General features: G+C 41.6%; 1 protein-coding gene across 11 annotated transcripts in view; it reads left to right on the forward strand.

Annotated features, from left to right (window-relative positions):
* The window catches only part of LOC132689692 (uncharacterized), a 157,388-nt gene that overhangs the window by 17,273 nt on the left and 125,505 nt on the right, over positions 1-14,610 (forward strand). For all 11 annotated transcript variants that reach the window (XR_014137391.1, XM_081795163.1, XM_081795164.1 and 8 more), the window contains exon 2: positions 89-163. The gene's annotated coding sequence lies outside the window, so the exon portion shown is untranslated. The remainder of the gene's footprint in view (positions 1-88; positions 164-14,610) is intronic.

Raw genomic sequence — 14,610 nt, forward strand, 5'->3', positions numbered from 1 at the left:
ATTTGCAAGGGCATTCATGAGCCATAGCACAAATAGTAAATGTTGGGAGAATGGCAATTTTAGTAACTTCTTCATCTGTTTGTTCAAGTTCCTGTGAATGAGATTCCAAAAGACAAGTCCTTCCCACTCCCTAACTCCATCGATCAAGAAGTTTCTCCTGAAGGTAAGTAGCTTTTATTTTCACTGTAATCTCCCCTTGATGTCTCACTATACTTGTAACTAAAGCTTTGATGGGAAAATACCTTAACTACAGTAGGTGCTCAGTTCAGAGTCTTGTGGATTTTCCATATGTAATCCTACCTGCATATGGATGATGTTTGTTTCTATCAGCACTGACTGCACGGAAAGGCCTGGTGCTCCTCAGTCAGTTCTGATATTTTCCTTTGTTCTTCACAAGTATTTGCTCGGTTCAACATGATAATTTGAACTTGGATGCTCACTCATTCAATATCATTTCTGACCTATGTTGACTCTGAAAATTAGGTTTATTTCCAAAGTGATTTTTCTTTACTTATTTTATTAGATATTTTATGCATCACACTCCCTTTTCTCAGAAAAAATAGCTAACAAAATAAATTTGAAAATGTTAACATCATTGAGTGGGTGAATGAATGAATGAATGAATGAATAAACAGCATTTTGAAGGAGAAACACTGGGTCCAGTTGTAGCTGCTAATGGAATGTGCTGAGTTGCCACTCGCCTTGACTGAGTCATTGGTGTCTCATACTTACGGCCTGCTTTCAAAACCAGCATGCTGTGGTATCATGCTATTGAAATAATAATGAATCCAGTTTTGTTCCTGGTATTCTTCTGGCCCTTCTCCCACCCAGTCAAGTGGACATTCCACATTCCCTACAGTAGGGTAGGAAAGCACGGCAGAAAGCAGAAAGAAGGCAATCCTTGCTTTTGTGTTTCAAAACTCTTAAGTCTCAGTAAAAGGGGAGGAATTCCCCTCTAGGACCTGGACTGTAGACTGGAAGCCTATATATGATAAGAGAAAACTTGGAGACATTTCTTAAGCTAGGAGGGTTGAGAGAGAAAGGGAGAAGATACGATTAATTAGGGAAGAGCTTGGGGAAAATGGGATGGACCATGGGAGAAGAAGAAAGATGGCATCTGGAGAACATTCAATGTTCAGTTGAGCAAACAGCCAAGGTATTCACTATCCATGAGCCATAAAGAAGTTAAGTCAGTACTCACAGGATGTCTAGTCTCCTTTTGAGTATCCCTTGAGTTGAGGAGACATGACACTTGCTCTTGGAGCCAACTTCTTAAAGAGAATTTCCCTTGCATTAGTCAACATGCTACCAGTGGCCCCATAGGTAGTTGTGACTTTCTTTCCAGAGCTTTTAAGAAACAAATTTTTTAATGTTTATTCATTTTTTGAGAGACAGAGAGAGACAGAGCACGAGTCGGGGAGGGGCAAAGAGAGGGAGACACAGAATCCGATGCAGGCTCCAGGCTCTGAACTGACAGCACAGAGACCGACATGGGGCTCAAACTCACGGACCTTGAGATCTTGACCTGAGCCGAAGTCAGACATTTAACCGACTGAGCCACCCAGGTGCCCCTCTTTCCAGAGCTTTTGATTGGACTCTACCAGATCACACTGTGTGGAAATACCTCTTACTTGATGTTCTAGGGCATTCACAATCCCTCTGAAGGAAGGCAGTGTCCTTGTCCGTAAGTCTTGTGCTGACTGAAAGCAAAAGTTTCGTGACCTTGGGTTTAGGCTTTTAAATATTTTCGAGTGTACAGCACAAAGAGTCCCCCCACCCTTTTTTTTTCTGTCAAAGAGGGGAAGTTGATTTGGCTAAGCAAGATAAGGAATGTGGCCAGAATAAGGTACGAAAGTGGAGAGGTAAGAGACCAATAGAAAGGCCTCCTTGAAGCAATACACTCTTCCACCCACTATGTGACTCTTGCGAGATGGGCAGAGATGCTCTTGTCATGTCCACCCCTTGTTGGGTACGTTGCAGAAACACTGCTGGAGCAGCGCTGCGTGTTCTCACCTCCCCATTCTCACAGGTCAGGGGTAAGTGGAAGTACTGAGGGAGGTGGAAGTACTAATTAACCCTCCCATCCATTTTCATCTCTGGACTCCAGTCATTAGTGTCAAAGCCTGGAAACACATATGCCTTTTATCAAGGCTATAACTTGCCCTCCTCTCACAGTTTATGGGGTTCTGATAAAGATCCTGCCACGTGGGTCATTTTCTATATGGTGTTAAAAGGATTTTTTCAAACCTGTTCTGTCATCTAATGAATGTTACACCCCAGAGTTGCAATTTCAATGCCAATCATGGTAAATTTTGGCAGCAGAGAACGTGTACTTCTGTCATTTCCTATAAAGTCATATATATAAAAGTGTCAAGACCTCTCTAGGGCCCAGAAGAGAAATGCTGGTTTAGACAAATCATGAGCTACAAGCCTTTAATGTGTGTGATGGTTAATTTTATATGTCAACTTGGCTGGGCCATGGTGCCAAAATATTTGGTCAAACATTATTCTGGATAATTTCTATGAAGATGTTATTTGGATGAGATTAACATTTAAATTGGTAGACTTGGGTTACCCTCCATAATGTAGGTGGGCCTCATCTAATCAGATGAAGGCCTTAAAGAATAAAGACTGGCTTCCTCCTACCTCCAAGCAAGAGAGAATTCTACCACAAGATTGCCTTTGGATGGCAGCTGCAACTCTTCTTTGGGTATTCAGCCTCTGGACTACTCTGCAAATTTAGGACTTGCCAAGCCTCTATAATCATTTAAGCCAATTACTTGAATTCTTAATCCTTCTTGGTCTCTTTGTCTCTCTCTCTCTCTCTCTCTCTCTCTCTCTCTCTGTCTTTATATGTTGTGTGTATATAATTACACTGTTGGGTTTCATTTTTCTGGAGAACCCTGATTGATATAACATGTGACCTGTTTTTCTAGTTACCTTATTGTTACATAACAAACAACCCTAAAACTTGGGGTGCCTGGGTGGTTCAGTCCATCAAGCAACTGACTCTTGATTTCGGCTCAGATCATGATTTCATGGCTTCATGAGTTCGATCGCCGAATTAGGCTCTGCATACTGACTGCTCACGGAAACCACTTGGGATTCTCTCTCTTTCCCTCTCTCTCTGTCCTCCCTCCTCTACTCATGCTCTCTATTTCTCTCTCAAAATAAATAAATGAAACCTAAAAGCAAAACAAAACAAAAAACAAACAGCCCTAAAACTTAGTGGCAGAGCTGGGCTGGCTCAGCGATGGTCTGGAATAAAGATTGACTCTTTTTTTAAAAGATTTTTTTTTTTTTAAGCAATCTCTACACCACACAGAGCTTGAACTCACAACCCTGAAATCAAGAGTCACACGCTCCACTGACCCAGCCAGCTGGGCACCCCAAGATTCACTTTTAAGATCACTCTCACACATGGCTAGCAAGCTGGTACCAGCTGCTGTCTGGTAGCTTAGCCAGAGCTATTGGCCAGCACCCCCATTCCTGTCCATGTGCACCACAGGCTAGTGACTCACAGCATGGTGACTGTGTTCCAACCAGCAAACAACCTAGGAAAGAGAACCAGGCAGCTGTACCACCTTTTATGACCTAGCCCAGGAACTCACATAGCATCATCTCAGCCGTAATCACAAGCCCGCCCAGACTTAAGGGGAGAAATTCTAGGGTTGCCAGATAAAATACAAAAATGCTTAGTTATATTTGAATTTCAGATAACAATATTTTTTAGTATTAAGTGTGTCCCATGCAACTTTCAGGTCATACGTATACTAAAAAATTTTTTGGGTTTCCTGTATTTTCTCACTTGTTACATCTGGAAACCCTCTTACAGACCTTCTCTATTGATGAGAGAAGAGTCAAAGTCACATTCTGAGGAGGGCAAATGGAATGACAGTATTGTTGCTCCCATATTTGGAAAAGACTCTGCCCGTCCCAGTCTGCCCTCTGGCCATAAGAGTTGCCACCCCTTACATGTGTGAAATACATCCATCCCTTATCCCTAAGACCATCCATTCTCATCCCTTTAGAAATCAGCTTGAAGTCAGTATCTCACCATCTAGATCAGGTCCAGGTGCAGGTGAAGGTCCTCTGTGGGGTACCATCCCTCAGGTACAATTCCTTGAGTATCATTCCTTTTGTTTTGTTTTAATATTGTTATTTATTTTTTGAGAGACAGAGGGTGAGAGAGAGCAAGTGGGGGAAGGACAGAGAGAGGATCCAAAGTGGGCTCTGTGCTGTCAGCAGCAAGCCCGGTATAGGGCTCAAAACCACAAATCCTGAGACCATGTCCTGAGCTGAAGTTGGATGCTCAACCGACTGAGCCACCCAGGCACCCCATTGAGTATCACTCTTTTTTGTCTAAGTTGATATGCTTCCTTTAAAAATGTTGTGAGCTTTTGTTTCAATTTATAAGCATCTCCATTAGACCAAAGTCTCACTCACAAATCTCTAGATACGCCCTCCTCTACCTAACCTCCCTGAGGGACTGCAGTCAATGGGACAAGGCCCTTAAGATTCTTAGAAGCCCTATTGTTTTGTTTCTTGTTTTTGTTGTTTGCCTTAATTCACAAATAAATCAACATGAAACAATACATTAATAAAAGAAAGGATAAGAACCATAAGATCCTCTCAATAGATGCAAAAAAAGAATTTGATGAAATACAGCATGCTTAATTGATAAAAACCCTCAAGAAAGTAGGGATCATATGCGGAATTTAAGAAACAAAACAGATAAACACAGGTGAAGGGAAGGAAAGATATGTTAAAAACAGGGAGATGAACCATAAGAGACTCTTAAATACAGAGAACAAACTGAGGGTTGCTGGAGGGGAGGTGGGCAGGGGGATGGGCCAAATGGGTGATGGGCATTAAGGAGGGCACTTATTGGGATGAGCACTGGGTATTATATTTGAGTGATGAATCCTGAAACCAATACTACACTGTATGTTAGTTAACATAGAAATCCTGAATTTAAATAAATAAATTTAAAAAGAAAAAGAAAGTAGGGATAGGGTGAACACACCTCAACATCATAAAGGCCATATACAAGAGACCCAGGTATTATCCTTAATGGGGAAAAACTGAGAGCTTTCCCCCTAAGGTCAGGAACATGACAGGGAGGTCCACTCTCACCACTATTGGTCAACATAGTACTGGAAGTCCTGGCCTCAGCAATCAGACAACAAAAAGAAATAAAAGACATACAAATTGGCAAGGAAGAAGCCAAACTTTTACTCTTCGCAAATGACATGATACTCTATGTGGAAAAACTGAAAAACTCCACCAAAAAACTGTTAGAACTGATACATGAATTTGCAGTCGCAGGGTATAAAATCAGTGTATAGAAATTGGTTGTATTTCTATACACCAATAATGCAGCAGCAGAAAGAGAAATCAAGGAACAGATCCCATTTACATCTGTACCGAAAATCACAAAGTACCTGGGAACAAACCTAACCAAAGAGGTAAAAGTTCTGACAACTATAGAAAGTTTATGAAAGAAATTGAAGAAGGCACAAAGAAATGGAAAAACATTCCATGCTTATGGATTGGAAGAACAAATATTGTTAAAATGTCTGTAGTACCCAACGCAATCTCACATTTAATGAAATCCCTATCAAAATAACACCAGCATTCTTCACAGAACTGGACCACACAATTCTAAAATTTGTATGGAACCAGAATATACCCCAAATACCCAAAGAAATCCTGAAAAAGAAAACCAAATCTGGAGGCATCACAATTCCAGATTTCAAGCTGCACCAAGACAATATGGTATTGACATAAAAACAGACATATAGATCAATGGAACAGAATAGAGAGCCCAGAAATGGACTCACAAATGTATGGCCAACTGATCTTCAAAAAAGCAGGAAAGAATATCCAGTGGAAAAAAAGACAGTCTCTTCAGCAGATGGTGCTGGGAAAACTGGACAGCAACAGCAACGTGCAAAAGAATAAAACTGGGTCACTTTCTTTCATCATACACAAAAATAAATTCAAAATGGATGAAAGACTTAAATGTGAGACAGGAAATCATCAAAATCCTATAGGAGGAAATAGGCAGCAACCTCTTTGACCTTGTCTCGGGAGACAAGGGAAACAAAAGCAAAAACGAACTACTGGGACCTCACCAAGATAAAAAGCTTCTGCACAGCTAAGGAAATAATCAACAAAAACTAAAAGGCAACTATCAGAATGGAAGAAGATATTTGCAAATGGCATATTAGATAAAGGGTTAGTATCCAAAATGTATAAAGAACTTACCAAACTCAACACCCAAAACACAAATAATCCAGTGAAGAAATGGGCAGAAGACATGAACAGACACTTTTCCAAAGAAGACATCCAGATGGCTAACAGACATGAGAAAAGATGCTCAACATGACTCATCATCAGAAATACTAATCAAAACCACAAAGAGATTCATTCCACCTCACACCTGTCAGAATGGCTAAAATTGACAACTCAGGCAACAACAGATGTTGGCAAGGATGTGGAGAAAAGGGAACTCTTTTCCACTGCTGGTAGGAGTACAAACTGGTGCAGCCACTCAGGAAAACATTGTAGAGGTTCCTCAAAAAATTAAAAATAGAATTACCCTAAGACCCGAAGGGTCACATGCACCTTGTTGGAACATGCAACCTAGAGAGTGTATCCTAGAGGATACTTTAGGTAAATTTCTAGCATTTCTAGGGAGATTTTTGGGTTGAAGGAACATACGTGGTTCTGTTACATGTTGCCAAACTCTTCTTCACACAGGGTTCTTTCCCTTTTGAAGCTTCACCAGCAAAGTATGAAACCATAAACTAACCATAGCCTTGCCAGCAGAGCACATTGCCACGTTTTCAAATTTTGCTAATCTATTGGGTAAGAAATGGCATTTCAGTGTGGTTTTAACGCCTATTCTTCCTATCATGAGTAAGGACAACACCTTTTCATATGTTTTGGAGCCACTTTTGTATCTCTTTTTGTGAATTGTCTGTGTTTTTGCCCATTTTTCCTCCCAAATTTTAGAAGTTCTTTAAAATTAGAGTTAGGAGCCCTTTATCTGTGATACTGTCGCGAATATTTTCTCCCAGTTTTATTGCCTTTGGATTTTGAGTTGCAGCAAGATTTTTTTTTTCTCTGTTGAAGTGAAAATGGAGATCACACATGTGTTCTAGTGCTTATGTGGTTTCAGTTAGCTGACTTTGGTATTCATTTTGTTCCCCATTTTTTTTCTTCTTCTGAAGATTCCTGACCCTTTTGTCAAGTTAAAGAAGTGCTTAAAATATTTTATTCAGAAATTGTAGTGGTGTTTACCAGGGTGTTTCATTCAGAGGATTGAATCTGCCATGCTGCTGGAAATACAGGGAGCTAATCTCTTCTCTGCAGTCCTTGAAGAAGACAGTGTGGTTTACCCCCCAATTCCTGGACCTACAGTATTACAACCTGTCAATCCTTTCAGTCATTTGCTTTTGACTGATCACACTATTTTCCTCTAAAGCTATTGGGAAAAAGAAAACAGTGCATGCTAACTTTTTCCTAAAAGCTTCCTTCTGTATTTGCTTAAAATACAATAAAATATAGATTATTCAGCTAAGTCTATATATTTTTAAAGGAAAGATCTCAAGCAAAAGCAAGCTTAATTTGAAAATATGGTGCTTGAATTCTAGACATGGTTAGCAAATATTAAGACAATTCAAATTTTCCTCAAGATATAAACCCAAACAGGAGCATACTCTTCAGTATTACAGATATTTGTTTAATGGATAAATGAAACTCAAATAATCAGTTATAAATAATTATTTTTTTTAATTTTAAAAAAATTTTTATTTATTTTTGAGACAGAGAGTGTGAGTCGGGGAGGCACAGAGAGAGAGGGAGATACAGAATCTGAAGCAGACTCCAGGCTCCGAGCTGTCAGCACAGAGTCCGACGTGGGACTTGAACTCACGAACCATGAGATCATGACTGAGTGTAAGTCAGACACTTAACTGACTGAGTCACCCGGGCGCCCCCAGTTACAAATATTTAAATTGTCCTTATCAATGAAGTACAGAAATGCTACTTCATTAGGAGATCATTAACTATTGTTACAAGGTATCTATGCTTCTTTCCCTGTGATCTAGAATTGACTAGGTATAACAGCTTATAGTAATTGTACACATGGTTCTTATGCAGCCAAAAAGGTGCCCAGATTTCACGTAATGGAATTTCTATTTCTTTGCACAATTATAGATGAAAACAAAACTCAGATTTTTGGAAAACCCCTCTCTCTAGTCCCAGGACACACTCCTGGATTTGATCTAGTTTAATCATTGCTCCTTGTACCTGGTGCTTTTGCATTCAGCACCACAGACATTGCTCCGAGCAGATGTTTTTGCACAGGAGGCTGCTTGCAGCAAAACTTAATTTTCTATCAGCTGATTTTGGTCTCCAGCTCTCCAGATTTCACTGTAATTTCTCTCACATTCTGAATTTGATGAAAGGTTTTAGATGAGCTGTTGGTTAAAAGACAAAGCTGCTAAGATTTTTACTAGACCAAATATGATCTCTACTGCCAAGGACACATTTTGGCAATCGTTGTCATTTTTAATGATAAAGTATGGAAATCTGAAAAGAAGGTTTGCGAAAAAAAAGATTTCTCTCAAAATGCTCCAAAAATTTACTATCTATAAGGCATGCTCCTCATTATCCCCCTTCTCACTCAATTCTTAGTTCCCAGCAGCTGCATGGTCTCTGTGGCTAGCTCTCTGTGGAGTGTTTGCTTAGTCAGTGTTGGTGGACTCAAAGAATGATCCAACAGGAGCAGACAGTACATGAGGACACATTGGCAAATCTCTTAGATCTGAAATGGTTTCAGTGATGGTCTGATACTACACGACTTAAGTGGATTTAAATATGGAATAATAACCATCATAGTCTTTAGTTCTTAGGTGAGAAGGTTATTGTCTTCATAGTTGGCTATAAATATTGCAGGAAGCACAAGCAGCTATCAGATTATTATTAAATTAATTCTAAGAATGTGAACTATTTAGGGCCAAAGCTATGGACAATATCAAAGGAAATTAAGTACACTGAAACGACGTGATGTTTGATGTGGAATATCTGTGGAAAATCTGAGGCTCCCTTTCTTTGCTCTGGCTCACGATGGGTTTTAGACTGTTTTCACAGACACCGTTCCTGTCTGAAGCTCACAACAGTCTTGTGGGGCATGTGGCTGAGAAAGTTTCTGTGCCTTTTGAGAGGCCAGGAATCTGAACCTTAGAAGGGCTGATTCACCTTCAGAGGTTTCCAGCATTATTGGCAGAGTTCAGACTGAAATACAGAACTCTGGCCTCTTCATCCAGTGCTCTTTCTTGTTCTAACATTGGAAGAAAATAAAACATAAGAAAGAAAGGGGTAAATAAGTTCACTTTCATCTGTTGTTACAAATGGTAGGTTTATATACCAAATTTTTTAAATGTAGTAAATTTGGTGAACATTATAATAGACTTTCTGGGGTTAAAATGTCTTTTTACAATTCAGATATAAGGTGAAAATAAGCTTTGTGGAATAATAAAGCCCTATGAGGGAGTAAATGGTAACACTGACTCTACTGGTTAGCAGGGTGTTTTTCTTAGTAGGATCTCTTACTAGGGAGACCCTCAGCATACACTCCCATATGCAGTGAAAGTGGAAGTCCTGCTAGGCTTTGCTGGGGTTTCCTAGAGGAAACACCTCTCTTCCACACTCTGCACTGGATGGATGGATGGCAGTGCTCTGGAGAGTCAATGTGGGTTGCTACTTAGTAGGAAATTTCAGAAACCTCCCTCTAAGGCATTAGTTGTAGACCAGAGGAGAGGAGATGCTGAGAACGAAGGCAGAGATGGGACTCAGAAGGCACATTCTAGACTGTCATCATTGTTTGAAAATTTTCTTATGCAGAACCTGGTCTAACACCATCATCCACTGTGGGATGGAGGTTACTTTCCAAGGCCCAGATAGAACAATGTATTTTTATGCTTAGAGAATTCACAGGTAGAGGTATCCCAGCATTGCAAAGGACAGTCCTTTTTTTTTTTTTTTTTTTTTTTTTTTAATGTTTATTTACTTTCGAAAGAGAGAGAGGGAGACAGAATCCAAAGCAGGCTCTGCACTGATTGAACAGAGCCTGATGTGGAGCTTGAACCCATGAATGTGAGATCATAAGGTGAGCCAAAGTAAGAGGCCCAACCAACTGAGCCACCCAGATGCCCCAGGACAGTCCTTTTTGTGGCTGTGCTTCTCTCTGTTGCCAGACATGCTAGGGCTGGTGCATCTTGAACTGTGGAATAAAATCCCCCATTCTCATTTCTTGGCTCTTAAGAAATTACTCTAGAAATTCAGCCTCCAGTTCATTTGGTTACATATGTGCAAAATGCACATGTGTGAAAATGCAGCTAAACATAATAGCAATTAAATCAGCACTTAAAAAAAAGTTTTGGATAGTTAAAACTCTTGAATCCTGATCCCATATTCTGAGATACAATTTAGGGACTATATTAGGCCAGAAAGTTTCTTTGCAAATCCCCTCGAATTTTGTAGCATGATGTTTTGTGTTAACAGTTGTTAAAATGCAAGTTATCGAGTGGAAAGCCTGGCAAGAGCATCTATACTGAGCTTAGGCACCCTCCCTTTGGGTCCCTCAAAGTTAGGAGCTTTGCATTTTCCCTGTAGCTGGGGCTGGGGCTGGGATTGTGGCTGGAGCCATGGCCAGTGTTGACACATAAAACAATTCTTTAGAAAACAGAGGGGATTTAGGAAGCCAAATGCAAAACTAGTAATGATTGGAAGAAATCTCATTTATGATAAACCAACTTGTAAGTACAAATTGGACCAAATCATTGAGCTACTTTCTTGAGCAGCCTTAGTTTTATTCCCCCCAGTGCTGTGTCTGTACCTGCCTGGCATTCTGCTGACCACGAAGGCATTCACGTGTACGTTCAGGTCTAAGCCTATTCTAATGGTTCACCTCATTCACAAATGGGGGTCTTCAGAGCCCAGCCCTCCTGAGGCCTTTGGGAAGCAGACAAAGGGATGAGAAGGAAGGCATTTTGGCACGAAGCTCTTAGTTAAGGCATCTTTGCAGGCTCTAATCCACCATCCACACTTGCCACCAGAAGTGCCTTCCCAAAACACAGATCCAGTCATGTCACACTCATCTTTCTGGCACACTGCTCCAGCTTTCAAACAGTTCAAACTCAGGCCACCTGGTGTCTTATCATCTTTGCTTAGGTGGCCCCTTCTGCCTGGAAAAAACAGTCACCACAATGACAAAAGAAATCCCCAAGACCCATTTAGATTTCAAGGCTCTGTTTTGGTGTTTTTTCTTTTGTGAACAATTCCATGATTTCCCACCTTTATCTTTACTTCTAAGATAGAACTAGGCTCCCTGTTTTTTATGTGTCACCAGAACACAGTGCTACTTATGGATTATACTGCAGGTAACTCTTTGCAGACGTGTGCACATGAATGAGCTGTATGTCAAGCTTGTTGTGGGCTGAGCCATATCTTCTTCCCATATGTTGTACAATGGAGGCTCTTAGAAAATGGTAAATTAGTCAGTTAAAGGAGCAAACACAAGAATCCCAGAAGAACCATGAGGTTTCCGGTTATCAGAAGATAACGTTTATTTTTGTGATTTCACCTATGCTCTAAACACTGATGATTTCCTCTCCGTCCTACACCTCTCTCCTGAGCTCCAGATTTGTATCTCCAATGCCAATTAGTCATCGTCACCTGGATGTTTCTTAAGCACCTCAAACGCAACATGCCCATGGCTTACCCTACAATCTCCCTCCCAGTGCCCAGTTTTCTTTTCCTGATCCCAGTGAATGTCATCACCAGTCACTTACACTCCAAATCCTGGAACCATCAACTTCAGTAAATATTTGTTGAGTGACTACCTTAGACCTTGCACTGGGAAAATATTTTGATATGCATTGCCTTATCTTTGGCTTTGGCTTTGGCTTCATACCAGCATTTCAGCCCTACTCTACCAATCCAACCTGACTTCGATCTGCTCACTTTGCTACAGAGTTCCCCTCCCCCTCCTCTCCTCTTGGCAGCAAATGTCCTAGTTAAAGTTCCAAAACCTGTCACTTATTGTAATCCACACAGAATAAAGTCCACATCCAGCTCATCATCTAGAGCTCTGCATTGTCTTCTCTGACCCAACTACCTAGCCTCTCCTTAGGTGCCCTCCTGCACCCCAGAGCTTCCATCTCCAACAATACTGATGGGCTAGTTTGTTTTTGCAAGTCTTTCTCTACCATGGTGTCAGGCTGGAGACGTTGTTCCATTTCCTGGGGGCCCTTTATCCTGTTCTATACTGTTTGAAATCCTACCCAACCTTAAGGTTACCAATTTTTCAGTATCTCCTTGGATTTTAGTAATCACTGCTTCTCCTATACTTCCAGAGTCCTTGCTTTGTGTTATGGTGGTCACAGCCATCCTGGGAGGGCTTAGTGTGAGGTGCAAGAGGGAGCAGTCAGTCTGTCTGGTTCTACTTCTAATTTAGAATAGGACAATCCATCATTGGTCATAATCCCCATGATCTTTAATTATTATGCCTTGAATCTGTGGATGGAGAACACCCCAAACCAATGCACTTTTGGGAGCTTTGCTGCTTCACTGATTTAAAAATTAAAAAGTTATTGGAAACACATACATGTCCTATGAAAACAAAACAAGCAAAGCAAAACTTTGGACGGAGTGTGGTAGCATCGCTGTGGGAGTTTCAAGGAAAGGGCAGGGAGTGGCCAGCTGGGTTAAGGAGGCTTAGATGGAGACAGTAATAACATCAGATGACCATGGCAGTGATAACATCAAGGCAGGCCCTAAGATAAGTGTCACATCATTTGTTGGGGGTGCATTAGGTAATTGTCCTACTTTGCCACAGCTGGCGTGAAGTGAAGTAAACTTGGCCGTGATTACTGTGTGAAAACATGGTGTGGAGCCAGTAGTAGGTAATGTTAAAACTTTACCTGGAATCAGAATGATTAATTCAGGGTAAAGTTCAATAGGCTGAAGAAGCACATAGATAGTAGAGCATAATTTGGGCCAAAACAACAACAAAAAATTTAACATTTTCTCAATTTTATTTTACCTCTTGAATTATATGGAAAATCACTTCCAAACTTTGATGTTCTGGTAACATGGCACTGCATGCTAAGTAACACTGATTTTTAAAGTCATTTACTCCCTGCTGGGGAGTGTCCTCACCGAGGAAGATGCTGACTGCGTGAGGGCAAGTCACGCAGGGCACGCAAGTCACGCAGGGCAAGTCCCTGGCTTTCACCAAGGAGAGCTGGTGAGGACTCCAACTTGCATCAAACCATGCAGCTCCAAGCACCAGAGACTGAAGGGAAGAAAGAGGAATGCCTTCCCCAGAGTGGAGGACAGCAGTCCCCTTCTGGGTTGCTGGGATGGCTGCCTTTTGCTGGAAGCAAAAGAGGGGCTCCTGATGCACTCTCCTGTCTGAGAAACACTGGCTTAAGAACATGGGATATGTTGTGAGGGTTCTGCCCCTCACCCCCACCAAGCAGGTGCCAGTGTCTCTTCACTGAGGAGACCAGACTTAGGGTCTACAGCCCTGTGTTTCATGCAGGCACCATTAGAAGCCGGCTGGGTCACCTGGAGTTATGAGCATGTTTTCCATTGTTCTACTGAGCATGAACAATCCCTTCTTCTCCTCCTAGTGCTAGAAAGGAGATCTGAAAGCTGGCAGGGTGAAGGATGGGGAAGCACTTTGTGTTAGAATGTCTGATAGCCCACCATTAGCCTGTGAGCTAAGGCAAAGTCCTTAGTCTGCCTGGAAGGGGTCAGACACTAATTATCACTCATCAGCATCTTGACTCTTTCCTGAGAGACCCTATCTGAGGATGAGGTTTAAAAGGAAGAAAAAAAGAAAGGAGCCCTGAGGTCTAGACACTGATGGGGCGGGCTGCCCAGAAAACCAGGGATAAGGATATCACAGGTCATCTGTAAGAGTGAGGGAGGGAAGAAAGAAGAGGAAGACCAGAGATATGGGGAGCATGGTGTTGGAAGGACAGATGGAAAGAAATAGAAAACCCTCCCTTGCCTCCTTTGGTTCCTGGGCTTGCCTTGTCCGAAAGGGAATAGATTCAGCCAGAGATCCCACCCGCTCTGGCTGACCGGGGAGCCTCACTCAGACAAGCAGACAGCAGGTCTGGGAGCAGGGACAAAACCTGAGGCCATAATGGCCTTTCTTTCCACTGAGAGCCAGAGTTAAGCTCATTTAAAGAGACTTGGTGGAGAGGGGGCTGTGCCAGAGAAAACAGACAAGCAAAACAGAACCTCACCCAAGACTGCAGGCTGAGAAAATGGACAGAGGAACATGGATTTCTTTCTGATATGGGGGCTTGGCCGTAAATGGCAAAACATGTAAAGGCCCTGTTGGGAAAACAGGTTACACAGAGAAGACCATTTCCTTAAAGAGCATTTTGTCCTCAGCATACATCGAATTTTTACCTCCTTGAACACGCAGCCCTTAAGTCAAGGTTTTTCAGCCTCAGCGACTATTGGCATTTGGGGCCAGATAGTACTTTCGTGGGAGGGGGCTGTCCTATGCATTGTAGG

The sequence above is a fragment of the Panthera onca genome, chromosome A3 (assembly GCF_046562875.1).
Source record: "Panthera onca isolate mPanOnc1 chromosome A3, mPanOnc1 haplotype 2, whole genome shotgun sequence".
In the NCBI taxonomy this organism is placed as follows: domain Eukaryota; kingdom Metazoa; phylum Chordata; class Mammalia; order Carnivora; family Felidae; genus Panthera; species Panthera onca.